The sequence below is a fragment of the Triturus cristatus genome, chromosome 7, assembly GCF_964204655.1.
Source record: "Triturus cristatus chromosome 7, aTriCri1.1, whole genome shotgun sequence".
NCBI classification, from domain to species: domain Eukaryota; kingdom Metazoa; phylum Chordata; class Amphibia; order Caudata; family Salamandridae; genus Triturus; species Triturus cristatus.
The window spans coordinates 540,108,879-540,125,099 of NC_140590.1; positions in this window are offsets into that span (position 1 = coordinate 540,108,879).

A 16,221-nucleotide genomic window follows, 5' to 3' on the forward strand; every position below is an offset into this window, starting at 1 on the left:
TGGCTGTGACAATGTCTGCTGTGGTGGGTCTAGAGGTCCCGCTTGCACCTAAATGGTTCCTGCTGATAACTGCACGAAACGAAGACTGGCCGAGACATACATAGCGCTGGTTAACACTGGCAGCAGTGGTGGCAAAGCGGAATGTGGCAAAGAGGTGGAGGGCAGCTGCATTCCTGACACTTGAAGAATGGGAAAACGACTTGGACTGATACTGGCAGGTGGAGCTCACGATTTATAAAAGTAGAGGGTTCCTTAAGAAGGCAGAGAAAATTTGGGGGGCCTGTCAGACTTATCGGGGGGCTATACGTGTTTCAAATGACTTTAGAGTGGACCTGTGACGTAACCACAATTACAGACACTGTAAAATACAAGATAGGAACACGGAAATGTACGGTAACCTTAATCTGTTGATTATCTGTATGTATAAAGTATTATGCACGAACCAATAAAAAACGGGTTTTTTTTTTAAATGAGAAGAGGGATAGAAAGACAGATAAGGAAGGTAAGACGAAAAGTAGTGAGACAGAGAGAAGGTAGCTAGAGGGGTGAAGGAAAGAAATAGAGATGTGGTGTGTACAGAAAATTAATGTAGGTGAGGTGAGGTGAGGCTGATTCAGAGCTAGAGAGTGTTGTGAGATAGGAGAGAGGTTGAGACTGATGATGTCAGATAAATAGGCAAAAAGAGAAATAAGTAGAGAGAGTAAGGTGAGGTAGAGAGTGTCAAATTAAATAGAGAAGAATGTGCAGAGTGAGTTCAGAGAGAGATAAGGATAGAGAAAAGGAGGTAGAGAAAGATGGGTAGAAAAAAAGGAGGAGGGTAGGGAGAGAAGTGAGGTAGAGGGAACAGAGGTAGAGTGAAGAGTAGTGGTGAATGAGTGGTGAGGTAAATTGAGAGGTTAGGTAGCAGCAGAGAGGTGGGGTAGAAAGATGGGGTAGGGAATGGGATGTGAGGTAGGGAATTGCAGGAGAGAGCCCGAGGCAAAGGTAGAGAGAGGTGAGGTACAGAAAGATGAGATTGAGAGGTGAAGTAGATGAAGGACAGTTGCAGATAGGTGGTATGTAAACAAAGCCACGGGGTGCACAGGGAGGTGCGGGATTTAGCCAGGGAGGGTAGAGCTAGCGATGATGAGACCGGTACAGACAGCGGTAGAGAGGTCTGTGAAGTTGAGAGAGAAGTTGGATAGAGGAACATACTGAGAGAGAGGAGAGGTAGGCCTAGGGGAGGGGGAGATATGGGGTAGGTACATAGGTCCTCGTTAGTAGTTAGTCGAAGCAGTATTCCCACTCAATGATTCTAAGAATTAACAGGTCTGATAAAACCTGGGCTGCTTTTACCATGTGCGGTGCATTTTCTATCTGAGCAGAGCAGGTGTAAAACCTCTGTGGAAAAGGCCCCGGAATCAGGAAACACATGCGGTAAAGGGTTCAGTCATTCTGCACCCCGCATGGTATTTCCATTCCGAGGCCTCCAAATCGTGAGAGCTGTAATGGTCAGACTTAGAGGGAAAGAGAGACATCGCCTGGAATCGTCCATTCTGACACTAGTATCACCCATTGAAGGAGAGGGTAATGGCCACTATACCCACGCCTTAAAACGGCTCTGACTGATGTAATAAGTTTAATCGCCTTTGAAAACATGATTTCGATTCAAGGAAAGGTGTGATGTCGAGAAAAGAACTAGAAAAACGTTATCAAGCACTTCGGTCATTGCTGCAGCCGTCCCTGGGATCCCGCCTGGCTGCACGAGTAGAGGCTTCCAGCAGCCGCCTCTCTCCACGCGCATATCAGAGTTATGGAGGCGGTCTACGGTTACAGAAACGCTTTCCTCTCCTGCTGCTTTCCAAGACTTTGCCAAGCAGCAGCCGAGGCTCCGAACGAACCTGAAGTCCCCTCTACGGCACTAACATGTATTCCTAATATCCCGACTGAAAGGCCAAAGTCTGAATTTGGATGAGAAGTGAAGGAGGCGATCCCTGGGGGAGGGACCAGGAAGAGATCACCCCAGCCGACACCAGCCAGGCTGGGTTCAGAGGTTACTCCCACTGCTGTGGGTATTCTGCCCAAACTGGTACGCCACGGGTGTCCAGCTACTAAATAAAAGAGGTTCTATACCCTAGGATACCCCTGGGGAGGAAATGGTAGTGCAGTTAAAAATAGAATGATAACAAAGAAGCTAGTACCCACAAATGACAAACGTCGCCTTAAATGGCCAATAATTATGAGGGATGAGTCCAAACTTAGCATCATAAAGCAGGAGCTTGAGGCACACCTGGCTGCGATTCACTCTCCACCAGACGACCTGAGCCCACTGGTGAATATTAGTATCGTGCATGCAAAGTTCTTTGATCAGTTAGCTGGAAACTTTGTTGCCCATACCCACAATCCTAGTTTAAATCAGAGGGAAACTAATAAGGTGGACCCATGGTTTACATGGAAATGTAGGTCACTAAGGAGACAATTGGCCATAGCCATCAGACTTAGGAATATACCCTTGGTACGTGACATAAGGAGGCTATACAAATTATCTCTAAAAGGGCCAAGTGAGATTGGGACATGAAGAAGTGTAGAGAACCTGGGGAGGCTTGTTCCCAACCAGATGCCACGACATTCTGGGCTCTTGTGGGGAAGGTACATTTTGACAACCAATCTCCCTTAGCCAATAACATCTTGGCTAACACATGGCATTAGCATTTTGTTGCTCTATATACTAGCACCCTCTGCTTCGCCATAGGGCTATCTCCTCCTAACTCATCCCATCCCTCGCCATGGATTTCCCTCTCCAAAGAGGAAATCCTGGCCTCTATAGAGGTGATTGTACCTGCCAAAACCCCTGGATTGGATGGGATTCCAGGAGATCTCTTTTGTTTTGATAAAGATAATTGGGCAACAAACATAATAGCACTCTCCAATGACATCGCTGGGGGGTGCCCCAATTCCTGAATCTTGAAAGGGAGAAGACGTGATCCCCATTTTAAAAACGAGGATAGGAGCAATACGGCCAACTATCGGCCCATTAGTTTGAGCTATTGCATCCAAAAAGTCTTTTGTCGCTCCCTCCTAGCGAAGATACAGGATTGGATGACCGATAATCACATCTTGTCCCCATTACAAGCAGGGTTTTGCCAAAAAACAGGAACAATTGACTAGGTATTCCGTTTTCTTCTCCTTTACTGGAAGGTGGCGGTACTGGGCAAGGTAAGTCTATACGTATGGTTTATAGACCTGAAGTCGTCGTTTGAACTCGTTCCCAGGAACAAGCTCTGGTTGGTGCTTAAGGAGATGAGGATACCCATAAAAAATTATTTTACTGCTCATAAACCTACATAAAGATAATTACGCCAGGTTGAGGTGGGGCGGGGGTCCGTCAAGGCTGCGTTTTGGCCCTAACATTGTTTTAGTTGTGTATCAATCAAGTGGTTGACTTCCTAGCAGCAATTTCAGTGGATGTGCCCTCCCTAGGGAATGAGAAAATTGCAACTCTTCTCTTTGCAAACCACACTCTCCTCGTCTCTAAAACACCCATTGGGCTCCAATTTTTATTAAATCAATGTAATACTTTTTGTGATAAGAGGGGCCTCGAAATAAATACTTCAAAAACAAAATTGATTATGTTGAATCCCCACAAATCCTTCAAAGGGTGCTTATTTTTAAACAACATCCCCCTATAGAAAGTGAGCTGCTTCGAATATTTGGGCATTAAACTGTCCAAAGGTATGGCCTGGAAACAGCACCTAAATAAGGCCTACCTTAAGTTTACACCGGTAACCGGGGCTCTAAGGAAGGAACACTATTGTTCCTATACAAAACCGGTTGCACCTGGCTGTAAGCAGTGCCCTTTATGGGGCAGAGTTGTGGGGCTTTGATAAAGCGAATGACCTAACAGTGATTGAGGACAAGTTCCTTAGGAACATAGTGTCCATTCGACCAAGTACATTACTCTGCCCCCTTAAATTGGACATGGGCATTAAACCGGTCAAGGACCTAGCGAAGATCTGCCCGCTTCTATTTTGGTGAAGGCTAGTATCCGCTCCAGAACTGTCCCCGTACGAACATGCCTTTCAAGCAATTTGTTAATTAGACACATTGAAAAAACATAGGCTGGATTAGAAATATTAGAAACCTTATTACTAGTAATACTAGGACTGGGTAGCACAGAACAAAATCAGGGATAGCAGGCGGGGTAGACTAACGGAGGAATTTAAGGATTTTAAACTAACTTGTACCCTGGAAGGATACTTTGGCCTTATCCAGGTGCTAGCCAATAGGAAACTATATACACTATTCAGGCACGGCTCTCTGCCTATAAATTAATTCGTAAATTCCTGGTCATGTAACGCTGCATAGAATAAAGGCTGCTCTTGTTGCTCTGCTTCAACCTAATCAACTGGCCTTATCCTTTTTGCCTGCCATGCATACTTTAAACCTAGGGCGAAATGGCTAGTCCCTGTCTGTAAACAGCTTGGAACCCATGACTCGGGGGCAGCTTTGCAGATACTAAAATCAGATACCATACCATTATTTGTGTGCACAATTGCAAAGTTCCTGGGCCACATGTGGGGAATCAGAAGGAAGGCCCAGAGTTTAATTTTGCCACTACCTTAACAGGCCTATAATATGATGTATCCCTACAGGCTTGCTGGCGGTGGAACTCAAGCCCAATTATGATGGAGTTCAACCACTGAGCAATTATTCAGATCTTGATTTTTATGTGCCTTGTGCTAGTGGAAGTACTACTGTAACAGTCTATGCATGTAATTCCTAGCAATACAGTTTAAATAATCTAGTGCACTTATGTATTGGGTATCTCAAATTGGCTAGCTAGTATTTTCTAAAAGCATTCATTGTACAGTTTTATACTTATGTGAAGGACTATATTTTTAAAGACAATTTGTTGTGTATGTATGTCTTATGAAGGTCTTTTAACATATTTAAATTTTGATTGGAATGTACATATGCATTTTGTACTTTTATGGCTTGACAACCAAATAAACTTTATTGAATTGAATTGAAATGTTTCTGTACAAAAAAGGTGAAAGAAGTATACGTTTACTTATTTCATTTGCTTCAGCTCCAAAATGGTAATTCCAGGGATTTTTTGTAAAATGAAATGGACATGACAGTTCCTTGATTTAATGGCTTACAGCTGTGTTTAGATGTCAGGCTGGTACGAATGAGGTAAATTCTCTGCCCAAATAGTGTTAACATGTCAAAATAAAAAACAAATGAGATAATACTATCACAAAAAGGGCAGCATTATGTTACATGAGCTGCCTTCTCTTCCCTCATAATTTGCTCCTCCCCTGCCGCATTACTCCAGTGGCGCTACTTATAATGCAAAAGCCAGTAATATATTAGATCTTAGATCTACAGCTCTTCCTAAATGCAAGATTTATGCCGAGGACTCTGTCTAGAAACAAGTGATAGAAGGGCCCCCCTCTTCCTGGATTGCTCTAGGCCAATGGCACCCTTGTTAAGCCAATAGATAGCCATCACAAATTTATATTAGAAAATTGGAATGTTAAGCGCTCCATTAAAGACAATGGAGTGCTCCGAGCTTCTAATGGCTGGTAGAAGCCTGGAGCATCATTCAATGTTTGTTCACAGCTGTTGCTGTGAACAAAGGCCTCACAGAGCACAAGGGAATTCCAATTCCCTTCTGGCTTGTATTACAAATTAGAACATTCTGTCCTCTAGGGGCGGAATTTTCTAGAAGCCTTACAGCACTACGTAGCGGGCTCTAGCGGCTAATTAAGGTCCGCTCCATTGTTAAAGGCCCTTGCCTTCGGCTCGGCCCTTTAACACTGGATCGGGCCTTTAATGGCTGGTAGAGGCCGCTACGTCGGGCTCTAAGGCTATATTCAGTGATACTCATTTGCTCTGTGTAAGTCAAGAACGATTTTTACGCCCCTCCACTTTCAAATTTCACCAGTCACCACTGCCTGATAGACCTGAAGTTTGTCCCCTATCATGAGATCATGTAGAAGGACAGTATTGGGCCATGATAAATGATCAAATAAAGGTCTCTGCTCTGATGCTCTAAAGGAGCCCCTGATAGAAAGGAATGCCAGAGCAGCAGTTGGGAAAAATACATATGTAATAATCTTCCCTCTGTTTTGCCGTGAAAGATATATATCTTTACTGCGCTGTCCTTGCCAGTAAAGCTGAAGGGGCGTGTCCAGCTGAAACTGTGAAAGTTTCACTTTGGTCCATCTCCACCTCCCCTTTCAAATCTTCGACCTCCAGCTCCAGCAAGCCAGTGAAACATGAAAAAGCGACTGCTTCCATAAAACCCTTTCTGATTGCGGGGCCACTGGATTTATACAATCCTTCAGCCATAGCATTTTTTGCATATTAATGGATGTTCAACACTTTCTACATAATTTATCATGCTTAATTTGCAGTTTCTAACACAAAAAATAGTTTCTAGCTCAAATGGATAAAAAGTTACTAAAAATGATACCAAACATGTTGCTGCGCCGTGGCAGGCCTTTTGTTGCGCACAGTCAGGTCACCATTACGTTTGCTGTACTTAGGTGTTAAACTGATATTAATGAGATGAAACCTTTGCCCATCAGTGTTAACATGAGTAAAAATGACAAAAAAGTGAAGTAATTTTACTTCAAAATGGTCCTCATTACATTTCATAATTTGCTTTTTATGCTGGTTAATTTAATCAACCCTACTACATATTTTGTTCCTCTCTTGTCACATAATTCCAGTGGCCCTGCTTAATGGGTACTAAAAAGGAACCAATCTATTAGTAATAGAAAGCACTTCCACTCACATTGCTGAATGCCTGTCTCTATATTGCTCAGTACATGTATAATAGCCCCAAATGAAAGTGGAGATAAGGGCGCATTGTGAGGGCGTTGTCAATGTTTCAATGGGATATCTATGCACGGTACAAGTTACATCACTGAAGTGTTGTGAGAGCTCTGTGAGTGCCTTAGGGTGTTGTTAACAGTGCATAAAGCAGGTCAGGACACAGGTACAGCAATAGAGCTTGGTGGTGATGTCATTACTTGAATACTAGGGTATTGTGAAGGTCAGGATGGAGGTGTCTTGTCACAGATTTTAATGTGCATTGGTCCTAAGATACCAGGGCACTCTGAGAGCTCCTACGGTTTTGCAAAGGACATCACACAATATTGCAGCAAAACACTGCTCATAACTTCAGCATAAACAACTAATAATGACCCGGATGTAGTTTAAGAGGTTATTGGAACCACGGTGGTGCCTTGCGCTGCAAATTGCCATAAGTTTGATTTTATTTCTGCAGTTGGCGCTCATTGGTTAGCTGGGTCAACCAATCAAGGCCTAGCTCCCAGGAGAGGGAGTTAGATGTAGTGTAATTGTAATTGTATTTACATAGCGCTTACTACCCTTGATGAGGCGTCGAAGCACCTTTCAGTGAGTAGTACGCTACTCTGGAACCCAAAAAGGATAAGTGGTGGATTAGTATAGGGAAATATAATCTGAGTGGTGGACATGCAAGTCTGTTAGTTGGATTGGGTAGGATAAAGGAGTGATAAAAGAGGTAATAGTCTAGAAATTGTTATTTGGGAAATAATAGTAGTAAGATGAGGCTTGGGATGAGTAAAAGGAGAGATGGAGGAGGGAAAAGTCTCTAGAAAGGGATTAGGGAAATCATAGTAGTTAAATGAGGGTTGGGATGAGTCAACGGAGGTATACATGAGGGAAGAATTGAGAAAGGGTTGCTTGGGAGATTATAGTAGGGATAGAGGGTGGAAGAGTATAGAAAGGTTTATTTCTGGAGATCATAGTAGTAGAATGAGGTTTAGGATGAGTCAGAAAGGGGAGGTAAAGGATATATTGAGAGAGATATAGGGTGAGACAGAGTAGTGCATCGGAAAGAGTCAAAGGTGTTTTTTTTTCTTCTTCTTTAACACAATTATTATGCAAAAAAACAAATATGAATAAATATTTATGGTTATTAGCCAAAAATAAATAATTTAGTAAACAGTGAAATGGAGAAGAATGGTGGTAGACTCTTCTTTTTTGTCCCAATGCTTCAAGAGATAGTGTGAAATATGACCTTTCAAAGTGTGTTCAATTAGGAGCTGGTTGGAGATACCATTCCAGGTCCAGTTCTGCAGAACACCTATCAGAGGAAACAGCAGGCCAGTATTGTTTAATGGGAGTTCAGCACCACGGATAGCTCTAGAGCTGGTTATTGTTTTGAAATCCTGTATTATTGAAGCTGAAGTATATGTAGATGCTCTAGGGGTACTGATAAAATAATAAATTGGTTTAAAAACAAAAGGTACTCTTTGTGAAACTTAGGGCCATATATTACAAGGGCATTGTGCCACAGGAACATCACTTTTAATGACGTTTGATTTGATTTGAAGTGTGTAGAGCGCAAATAATTACCCAAAGGCATCAAGGTGCTGTAGCCAACCGTCGGGAGGAGGCCTACTAGACCTTTCAATGCATAGACATAGTCTAAAGAGGGTATAGCCAGTTCTTGAGTGCCTTCCTACAGGGCATCAACTGAGAAATAGCCCTATGGCTTTGTGGGAGGGCATTCCAGAGGTCTACTTGCCGCGGTTGAGAATGCACTGTCACCCCATTTATTTATTTTAGTTCTCGGCACTATGAGCTGGTATTGATGCGATGACCGCAGGTTTCTACTTGGGGTATACCGTCTAAACATAGCTTTTAATCTCATTGGACATGGTAGATAATAAGCCTTGTGCACAATGCAGAGAGATTTAAACATAATGCGCTTTCTAATCAGCTGCCAGTGTAAGGCCTCCAGTCCCATGACAGCAGACTGGCACCTAGGGATATCTAGTATTAGTCTGGCCAGCGCATTTTGTACCACCTGAAGTCTGTGCTGCATGTTCTTATTAGGGTGTAGATATAGTGAATTACAGTAATCTAGTCTGGACATTACTAGGGCAAGAGCGACCTGCTTACGAGCTTACTGCTGAATAAGTGGAAAGATTTTCTTAAGCATCCATATAATCCAGATGCAGGTTGCTACCGTAAGATTCGCCTGCACATTGAGGTTGATTTCGGTGTGTATCAGAACTCCAAGGTTCTTAGCCTTCTTACCCGGGGTCGGGCAGGTTTCTAAACCTTTTGACCAGCAGCTACTAGTCCAGCTGGGCAATCCTGCGCCAAAAATCAGCTCTCCGGTCTTTACCCGTTCATTTTTAAGAAATTACAGTACATACATTCTGCCACTGCCGACAAGCATCGTGAAACATTCTCTGCTAACGAGGATAAATTCTTGGGAATTGACACAATAATTTGAGTGTCATCAGCGTATGACACTACCTTCATCCCCAATGCCTGAATTATTGCCGCTGGGGGAGGCGGGGGGCAAATAAAGATAATAAAGCGTGGGGTTCAGTGGCACTCCACAACACATGGAGAAGACCTCTGAGTAAAAGTGCTGCACCTTCACCTTTGAGAGATCTATCCCTAAGGAATGAAGACAGAAGGGCTAGGGCTTGGTGAGAGATACCCAGGTCTTAAAGTCAATCCAACAGCAACAAACAAAGGCGAGTTGGTATCAAATGCCACTGATAGATCAAACAGTATCAGAGCCACACCCTGTCCTTCATCCACCAACCGCTTGATGTAGCCTGTGGCTGAAATCAGTGCGGTTTCTATCCCATGATTTTTCCTAAAGCTGAACTGGGAGTCATTCAGCCAATGCTGCTGTTCTGCAATTTCCATCAGATGGATATTAAGGTGCTTCCCAAGAATCTTTGCTGGACGAGGAAGTAGGGAGATCGGACGATAATTTTTGCAGTCTGTGCTATCCAGATTCGATATTTTTTGGAGTGGCCTAATAATTGCCTTCTTCCAACTCCGGGGATAAGATCCGGATATGATCACTTTATTCATTAAGTTGGAAAGTGGATTAGCTATAGTGCTGACAGCCAGGTAAAGAACTGCTGATGGGCAGGCTTCCAGAGGTGACCCTGAGTTTGTATTAAGAAGATAGTGTTCCACCATCTTAGAGGAGAAAGTTGGAAAAGCAGATAAAACTTTGGTCTCTTGAACTATTTGCGCTGACATCCCTTGAGGTGTCAGTTGAGGCCGTCTGGTAGAACTTAACTCTGTGGACAAATTAGGGGTTAGTTCGAACCCTGCATGGATGTCTATGATCTTAGAATGAAAGAAAGTTGCTAACTGATTGCAAAATAGTTGAGAGACCTCTGGTTCATCTCTGGTCTGCGGGGTAGAGAACTGCTGCACTACCCTTAAGAATTCCCTGGCAGATGAGGCATTTTCAATTCTATGAGTGCAATATTTGGATTTTTCATAAATTAGAGCAAGCTTGTATTCTTTAATGATCTTTCTGTATGAAATTTTTTCTTGCTCTTCTTGGTTTTTCCTGCATTACCGCTCTTGATGGCTATACGCCTGCTTAAGCGTCCTAAGTCTGTCGTTGTACCAAGAGGCTGATGGTGAGAGTCTTTTTTGCGAGACTGCCTTAAAGGGGGCCAGTTTGTTGGCTGCCCACTCCAGCCACTTAGTAAAGGCCTCCGCCCCCTATCTGTGTCATCTGGGATTTCACAGGGTATACTATTAAGTGTTCTGAACAATGCTTCGGTCAAAACTCCCTTTCAACGTCTTGACCTAATCAGAGTGCGAGGTGGTTGATTACTTCTGGCTGAGCATGAGGATAAGAGAGAAAAGGCTTCTGCATTGTGATCAGACAAGCTGATGGGTATGATTTTTTGATAGGCCACCCTAATATCATTAATAAAAATACCATCCAGTGTATGGCCCGCCCTGTGAGTGGGGGCGGATACTAATTCATAAATTAGAGAGAGCTTCTATAAGGAAGTGTGAGTCTTGATTATCCGACTCATCAAGGTGAAAATTTAAATCACCCCTGATGGTCAAACAGTTATTAGCTAAAAAAGGTTCTAATAAGAGTTTAAGCTCCGTAAGAAAGGGGGATCTGGGTCTATAAATCAGCACACCTCTAAATGAGCAGGTGGCTGATGAAATACATTTAAAATGGAGAGCTTCACATGTTTTTAGATCGTAACCAGATTCCATCAAGCATTTAAAATGCAATTTGAACACTATAGACAGACCTCCGCCTGGCAGCCCAAGCCTATCTACCCTCAAGATTGAATAATTTGTCAGGATAGCATTCACTAAGTCGGGCCCCAATGCACCATTAGCCAAGGTTTCGGTGATAAAGAGCCAGTCATGTTCAAATGCTGCTAATAAACCAGCAAACTCCAATTTTTGTTTTATAAGGGAGAGCGTGCGTTTGCAAGGAAGCCATTACATCCCTCTTCCAAGTGGGGCCGGTATGTCTTAAATCAGTAATAGGTGTAGTGGTCATATGAGCTCGAGGATTGCTTTGGCAGTGGGACATACGAAAGCCACATGAGGCACATATATATCGCTGCTGCTCATGGAGGTCCAGGAGGAGAATATGATGGAGGGGGCCTTCCGACTCTCTCTTAGCTTTAATAGTGAGTCTCTGGGGTAGCTAATCCTTATTACCTTTTCCCTCTCACAAGGGCCTGGGGGCAGGGCGCCGGGCGCAGTTCAGATGCCGATGGGCGCAGACGAGATTGCCTTTGGCGCGCCAGCGGCGTGTCCGCGTGCACATAGCTCTTTTGTAGGAGTGTCTAATCGAGACACTAGAGTGCTAACTGGCAGAGTTCTCCCCCTCCCTTCCCCGGAAGTGCTTCCCTCCGCAACGGTCAAGCCGAACTGCTTGTGGCGGACAAGGGAAGCAGGAAATGCCCAAGAGACCGAGATTGCCAGGAAAGAACGGGTAAGATAAAAATAAAAGTTAACTCTGATAAAATATTTAAAAATGCAATTAAAATAAAGCTTAATTCTGACCGTTAGAACGCAAGTGTACCGGACGTCACTATCTGCCAGTGCGTCCCCGTGCACATGGCCCTTTTGTAGGAGTATCTAATCAAGACACTAGATTGTTAACTGCCTAGGTTCTCCCCCTCCCCTTCCCGGAAATGCTCCCAGTGCCTGCTTCCTACCACAACAATAGAGCCGAACTGCTCATGGCAGACCAGGGAAGCAGGAAATGCCGAAGAGACCAAGATTGCCAGGAAAGAGCGGATAAATTAAAAATAAAAGTTAACACTGATAAAATATTTAAAAATGCAATAAAATAAAGCTTAATGCTCACCGTTGGAAGGCAAGATCTACTATGTTTCTGTGGCGCAATGCCCTTCTCCATATTTACAAAGTGGCGTTAAGCCACTTTTAGTGGTTTAACGCTGCTTTGATATATGGTACCCTTTCACCTAGGTATCTAAGTGAAAGGGGCATGCAATGGGTGTTGCTGTGAGCGTTCCACCTCAACACTCATTGCTTTTTGATGCTGCCCCAGATATACAAGAAGGTGTAAATCTGAGGCATGCAAGAGCAGGTGTTAGAATGGCGATACCAGGAGAAATAGTTTTATTTCTCCTCGTTTTTGCTTTTTCTATGTGTGCTGCATTCTGCAGCACACATAGAAAGAGCAAAATGCCATGAATGATTGTATATGTGGAGGAAGTGTCCCTCCTACACATAAACAATCATTAAATAAGGACGGTTTGAAACTTCTATGTGTGCTGCAGAACGTAGCACACATAGAAGTAACAAATCGCCATTATTGATTGTTTATGTGCAGGAAGGGACACCTTCACACCTTCCTGCACATAAACAATCATGGTGCATGGGTACCTGTGTTAGTGATAGGTAGCTAATTTTAGTGCTAGGGTAAACTCAAGGGTGCGCTGTATTGTTGTAAATACGGCGCATCCCTGCGTTTTGGAAATGTCGGAGTACGGCGCTGCCAAATTTGGCACAGCTCCGCGCTATGGCATTTCATTGTAAATATGCTACATAGTACTGAGCATTGAAAGATCTTAACTCTAATTCTCTTATTTTTCCAAAATAAGCCAACTTCGAATCTATTTCACATCAAACCTAATAAAAGTTGTATAAATGCTGCTAAGTGGGTGCAATTTATGGTTCTTCCAAGGTACAAAGTCCTTCAAGTGCCTCACAATTTTGGGGGGTGTCATCAGGACCGATATCGAGGTAACTTCTGGTCACAATCATAAAGCTTCCAGTATCCTCGGCCCGGCCACCTGTTAGACAACGGTGATCCGGTGACATGAAGCCACTGGATGGCTGCAGTGAGGCCTGCCTTTCTCCCTGCTCGCGTTAGCATCTCTCTGGGGACTTTCAGACGGTATGACTCTGGGCTTCTGGAGCCAGCATTTGGGCAGCTGTCATGACTCAGGAAACATTTCTCAGAAGATGACGGGAGTTTGTGCCGACTGTAACAATTTGGTAAGTTCACACAATGGACGTGTTTTGCAAAAAAATAAGTTTGTGATCCTGTGTTCAGGAACTGCTGTTTGCCGAAACTTTGCACAGCCTGCCAGATTTAGTGCAAATCCCTATTGTGGCCCTGGGACTCTCTATGAGACCGTTTACATGGCTGGTGGGGGCCCAGGCTCTCACCATGCCTAATCTATACTAGAGGGGTTAGTCAATCAATCAATCAATCAATCAATCAATCAATCAATCAATCATTCATTATGTTTATTTCAGAAGATTGTTCCATAAAACATGCAAACATAAAAGACGTGCCAATATTGTAATTACATAAGTAGGAAAAGCCAGAAGTTAGTTATGTGCAGGAGAGATCCTGACGGTCACAAGGGCTACCCAGTGGTGCAGGTGTGCAGGGGTGCACGCTTCCTAGGCAGAATCATCACTCTTAGGAAGAGCTCACCTGCACTTCCTCCACTGTCTATTGTCAGTGGTCTTTGGAGGGCTTAGAGGGGCTCGAAGCATAACCTGGGTGTCCTTGGGGCGGCGGAGGATGTCATTTAGGGCACACAGTTTGCAGGAACCCTTTCGTCGCACCCTTGAAGGTACCTGTGGCGGGCAGCTTCCGCCGAGAGAGCCTCAACGGGTTTCTGATCAGCTGGTTTCAGGTGCAGCGCTTCTAACTGCTGGCATGGAGCTCCGGCCCATAGGCTGAGGTTGTGGCAGCTGGGCCAGCTCCAAACTGCCAATTAGAGTTGATGCAGGGTTCACAGACTTGGCAGCAGTCTTTGCAGGCGTCCTTCCAGCATGGACGGTACTCCAGAACCACGCCGAGCGCAGCTCCTCTTTGCAGGGCAGGCCGAGGCTTGCCGTGCTCCCGGCATGCTGAGCAGGTTCCATGTTCCCTCGTTTAGCGAAGCTGTCTGGGGCTACCTGGGCGAGGAGATTTGCAACAATGCACATATCCACCATCTTCAGGCACAGCCCTTTCCGAAAAGGCACACTCAAACTCATGTTCTTGTTATCCTTTGAAACTCTGGGGAGGAGGAAAATGGTGATCATTGCAGGGCCTTCCCGACTTTACAAGGGGTCTGAAGGCTTTTTTTAAAACTTCGTTTTATTGGCATTTATAGTGGATACACAGGAACAGGTCACAATATCATGGCCCGCAACTTCCCCCAGAATATTACCTCTTATCGTTCCCGCCCCTAGGCAGAGGCCAATGTACAGTGCCTAGCGGTGTCCCCATTCACTCGCAGTGGGACTGGAATCAGAGACAATACATGCATTGCAGAATAACTGTTACAGGAGGGAACATATTAGCAAGTTCAGGCCTCTTATGGCTATGATCACAGTACTTGAGTAGCCATGAGGCTTCTGACTAGGAACATATAACATATCGAAACTCTAGCTTACCAGGCTTTTGGCCAAAGGGGCATATCATGTCCATCTGATTATGGGGACCATCATTTTATGGCAAGACCGGAGGCTCATATTATGCTTTCTTATCTTGCCTTTATTCAAATAGCAGCCAAGATAAGTACTAAACTACAGTTCCCAGAGGGCCAAGCAACACAACTGGCCAATGGGAACGCAATAAATCAGAACATCATATCCAATCAGGTTGTTGTAACATGGATAACGCCATAACTGACTGTGAACAGTCCTCTTTTCTTTCTGCTCGCAGTCAGATAAGTGCCTTCTCTTCGTTGCTCCGTCTATACATGCTTGCTATATATAGTTATTGCTTTAATGCGGCTCTGCTGTGCTCTGTATTGTTTTATTATTCATTTTGTGCCCTTAGCGCTTACCATTTTATGCAGTTTTATCGCTTTCTCAGCTGTTTCCCGCTCGCGCGCGTAGTCTGTTGTGTCTAACACATCACGCGGCGGCTGCTTTCAGCGTGCGGCGGCCGTTTCGCCGTTCTTCATCCCTTCTCGGCTTGCACTGCAAAAGAGGATCTGCGCTCAGTGTGGTTCTGTCTTCAATGACGCTCCCGACTTCTGGTGACTCACGGAGCGTCGTTCTTCGCTCCCTTTTAGCGCCGCCTCTGGGGGAGTGTCTTCCTGTGGTTTCTGCCCTGTTTCAATGCCCCTCAGCTCCTTCAAATTAACCCTTTTCTCTCCGTGTGGAGCAAAAATATTTTTCTTATAATGGAACTTGATAGCTCTCCTGCTTCAGACCTGCATAAGCCTTCAAAAGCGATTTTTAAATGCTTTTATCAACAGTTCTGTGGAAAATGCTATGGAAGCCTCTATGAAATGCTTTTCTAAGGGAATGGAAAATTCAATGCTCAGTCTGTTGTCTAAAGCCTTGGCCCATTTTGCGGGGGATAGCAGAAAGAGAAAGTTGGTACCCTCTGTGTCGTCTAATGTCCCCAAAACTGCGTCACTCTTGATTGGCGATTCATCTTCGCACCAGACTGAGGACTCTGTTCCTCCCAGGCCTCCTTCCAAGGAGGGGTTGTCATCTTCTGACGGTAAAGAAAATCAAAATCCAAACATGTTGAGGTACCAAAAAAATGGGTGATTTCCACCATTATGGACACAGACGATGATATGGGTGATGCTGATGATGATTTATTTGATGTCTTTGATGTTTCAGACCCTCCTTCCCCACTTCTAAGAAATTAAAATCTGACTTCTTTGCCTTTGCTCCGGTGTTAGGCTCTGAAGGTGCCCCCATGTTTGATCCTTCCACTATCCGTCACCCTAACTCCACGGAGTGGTTTCTGGCTGCGCATGTTGGCGATTATATTTCGGCCAGACTTCGGCTTCCCCTCGACAAGTCAGCCCGTTTTAAGTTAAAATCTGAATGTCCTAAACCTTCTTTACCTTCCAACATTACCGTTGTTCCTTCTATTGACCAACATCTTCTTACATTTTTCCTCAAAATGTGGCAAGGACCCCTGCAAAG